Here is a 4,183-nt window from a genome sequence, read left to right as displayed (position 1 = left end):
TACCTATTATCTTGAAACTAGTTGGGAGAATTCTTCTACATTTTTTAGCAAAATGTCAATCATCAACAAATTTGATAAGTCTTTATAAATTATCGTTTGAACTGGATTAGTTGTATTATATATATATATATATAAAATAAAGTTAGGATTATGTTTATTTTTAAATAAAATACGTGCTTCTTTTTCTTTTTAAAACCTTTCATGTCAGTATTAGGGCTGACATTGATTATGTTAAGGAGATAAATAAATAAAAGTTTAGTTTATGTGATAAAAGTAAATTGAGCATATAGGATTGGGGAAATGATGTATTTACTCTATAATTATTATGTTTAGTTTAAGTGATAAAAGTAAATTGAGCGGATAAGATTGGGGAAATGATGTATTTATAATGTATTTACTCTATAATTATTATGTATGTGCATATATTTAAGGGGCTTTAGCTTTCATACTCCATTTTCAATCATCAATCTAACTGAGAAGCACAAGTTATACAAGAAAGGAAAATGGGAGGAAGTGGAAGAGCACTGCTAAACCTCTCTCTCACTTGTTCTTCACTCCGTTTTTCTTTCTCTATCTTCCCTTCCCATTTCCCTTTAACCATTAAACCTCAGCCCCATAAGGTTTATCTAGGGTTTAGACCCCTTTGTTCTTCTACAACTACTGCTCCTCCTACTGCCGAACAGCAAGCACTTCAACCTATTAAGCATTCAGTTCTCCTAGAACGGCTTCGACTTAGACATCTTAAAGAATCACCAAAACCCAAACAATTAGCAAGACAGCACTCATTTAGGGTTGATGATGATGATGGGGTTAAGAAGAAGGCGGTGGCGTCGAGTTTTGAGGATTTGGGGTTAAGTGAAGAGGTTATGGGGGCTTTAGGTGAAATGGGTATTTCTGAACCTACTGAGATTCAGAGTATTGGTATACCTGCTGTCATTCAAGGGAAGAGTGTGGTTTTGGGTTCACATACGGGTTCTGGGAAGACCCTTGCTTATATGTTGCCTATTGTTCAGTTGTTGAGACGAGATGAGGAATTGGATGGTATGCTCATGAAGCCTAGGCGGCCCCGAGCTGTTGTGTTGTGTCCTACTAGGGAGCTCTGTGAGCAGGTTTTTCGTGTCGCAAAATGTATCAGTCATCATGCCAGATTCAGATCTACCATGGTTAGTGGTGGCGGCCGTTTGAGACCTCAAGAAGATTCTTTGTCAAGCCCAATTGACATGACTGTGGGGACTCCAGGCAGGGTTCTACAACATATTGAAGAGGGAAACATGGTTTATGGTGATATCAGATACTTGGTATTGGATGAGGCTGATACCATGTTTGATCGTGGTTTTGGTCCTGATATACGAAAATTTCTCGCACCATTAAAAAACCGAGCTTCAAAGACCGGTGATGAAGGATTTCAAACCATTTTGGTGACGGCCTCAATGACAAAGGCAGTTAAAAAGCTGGTTGACGAGGAATTTCAAGGGATTGAGCATTTACGTACTTCTACATTGCATAAGAAAATTTCTTCTGCTCGTCATGATTTCATCAAGCTTTCAGGTTCCGAGAACAAGCTGGAAGCACTGCTACAGGTTCTTGAGCCAAGTTTAGCAAAGGGAAATAGGGTGATGGTATTCTGTAACACATTGAATTCCAGTCGTGCTGTGGATCACTTTCTTAATGAAACCCAAATTTCTACTGTTAACTACCATGGGGAAGTTCCAGCAGACCAAAGGGTTGAAAACCTTGCAAAGTTTAAGAGCAACGAAGGAGATTGTCCCACTTTGGTCTGCACAGACCTGGCTGCGAGAGGACTGGACTTGGATGTCGATCATGTTATCATGTTTGATTTCCCTAAGAATTCTATTGATTATCTCCACCGTACTGGAAGGACTGCTCGTATGGGTGCCAAAGGGAAAGTAACAAGTTTGATTTCGAAAAAGGACTTGCTTTTGGCCACTTGCATTGAGGAAGCCATAAAGAAGAATGAGAGCTTGGAGTCTCTCTCCGTAGACAGTATCAAAAGAGAGAATGCCAGATCCCACATAATTGAACAGAAGGTCAAGCGCGAAAAGTCAGTGAAAGTTTCAAATTTGAAAGGCAAGGCTAAAGTTTCCACAGGCAAATCCTCGAGTGTCTCAAGAAAGACTATTGATTCAAAAAGATCTCCAAAGACTATCGATTCAAAAAGATCTCCAGGAACCAAGTTTGGCAAAGTACCAGCTAAGTCAAAATCAAACGTAGCTATTAAGGTGTCCAACAAGACCAGCTCTTCCCCTGGGAAAAGACGAGTAGATAGCCGAAGCTCCACTGTCTCCACAAAGAAACTAAATGTTGTTGGATTCAGGGGCAGGAGTTCATTATCAAGTTAAAACACAAGGGTTAAATCTGCTTAACATGCCCAGGGCTCAACTATGTATACGGAGCTTTGTTTTCTTGTAAAATTTACATTCAACAATCATTCTTACTTTTTTCGGTCATCAAATTGAGGTACGAGACTCGCGAAAAAGTGACAGTTTAAGCCTGTAAGGAATTCACTGTTTTCAGTAATTTCCTTGATGCCTTTACAGAGCCAGTGTTCATTGTTGCTCCATTTCATTTCCTTAACAATGATTAGTCCCTTGAATACTCGCAGAATCCCTTCTTTGCATTTAGCTCCGCCTTTGCGCCTATGGTTAGAGTTATTTTGTGTATGTCTAATTATCTCACTATTATTCCTTATCACTCTCCAACATTTCACTTAGTTGAGAGACTACAAGTCGTTGATCGGATTGTGAACCTCTGAGAGATGGAACCTCTGAAGAGATTTAACGAATAAAGAAAAGGCGAAGGTTATGCTGGAAGCTTTTAAATCATTAGTTAATCTTTTGTCAGGTCTCAAAACTCAGGTTTGGTTGTGGAGGACTTTCTGGCTTATTAAATGCTCCTCTGTCACATGAAGCTGGGTGCGCAATCTTAAAAGAAGCATTCAACAAACGCATCACATTCTTTGACACAGCAAACATATATGGATGGCTATGAGGGGCACAATGAGATAATGGTTGGAAAGGTATGCCTTATTGATGAAACAAAACAGCATGTAATGCATTTCGGAGCAGTGTCCTGTTCAATATTTTTTTGTCAATCAAATTATCATCGTTGTTTGAAGATTTAGAATCATATAATCACTTGGTATTGCTTAGACCTGTACCTTTTTCTAAAACTATTATATATGTAATGATTTTGTTTTGATAAATGTCCAATTTGGGATAACCAGGTACTGAAGCAGCTTCCTCATGAGCAAGTTCAAATGGTGACTAAATTTGGATGTATATTTTCCAGGGACCTCCATGACTTGCAGTTTCAAGTCAGGCACTCCACAATATGTGTGGCAATGCTGTGAAGAAAGTCTCAAGAGGCTCGATGTGGATTACATCGATCTATATTATCAGCACCGAACAGACACATCTGTGCCTATAGAGGAAACTGTAAGTATCCAATTTTATCCATGTTCTCGCCTATGGTGATAAATATGTTCTACAGAAACTTGATTTTATTGAATCAATTTAATGAATAAAATGATGGGGGAACTCAAGAAGCTAGTGGAGGAGGGAAAGATAAGGTACATTGGCTTATCTGAAGCCAATGTGGACACGATTAAGAGGGCGCATGCTATTCATCCTGTCACTGCTGTACAAATAGAGTACTCTCTTTGGACTCGTGAGATAGAAGATGATGCAATTCCCCTTTGTAGGTATGCTCGAATCTGATGACTTTTCATACGCTAAGATTAAGATCACTTCAATGACCAACATTGTTGCACGTTGATGACTCGATTGTTCTAGAGTCTTTGACCTGGTTACTCATTAAGATATCTGTAGATAGCAGAAAGAACTTCAAGAATTGTCCGATATTTTTCTGCCTCTTTATACAGAGAATTGGGTATTGGGATTATCGCATACAGCCCCCTTGGTCATGGTTTCTTTGGTGGGAAGGCAATCACGGAAAGCTTGCCTTCAGGAAGTCAGATTGTAAGTAATTGCAGTAGTTGCTGATCTGTCCTCCCGTCTCCTTCTTCTTAGGTTATTAGCCCTGGAACACCTATACCAAAATCTCATTGTGCGATTTGCATGAAATCTATTTTTCAACTTCAAAAGTGAGGTTCCACGAATCTGTAGCCAGAAAAATAAACTTTTTTTTTTCTCCTGGAAAGTAT

At 39.0% G+C, this 4,183-nt stretch overlaps 2 pseudogenes; both read left to right on the top strand.

Moving 5' to 3' along the window:
* The first annotated feature begins 428 nt into the window (after positions 1–428).
* LOC107864155 lies at positions 429–2,563 on the top strand (annotated as a pseudogene).
* LOC107857086 lies at positions 2,547–4,177 on the top strand (annotated as a pseudogene).
* Positions 4,178–4,183: the final 6 nt, after the last annotated feature.

Source organism: Capsicum annuum, chromosome 3 (assembly GCF_002878395.1).
Source record: "Capsicum annuum cultivar UCD-10X-F1 chromosome 3, UCD10Xv1.1, whole genome shotgun sequence".
In the NCBI taxonomy this organism is placed as follows: Eukaryota; Viridiplantae; Streptophyta; class Magnoliopsida; order Solanales; family Solanaceae; genus Capsicum; species Capsicum annuum.
Note: the sequence above shows the minus strand (reverse complement) of the source record. Positions and strands in the feature narration are given on the sequence as shown.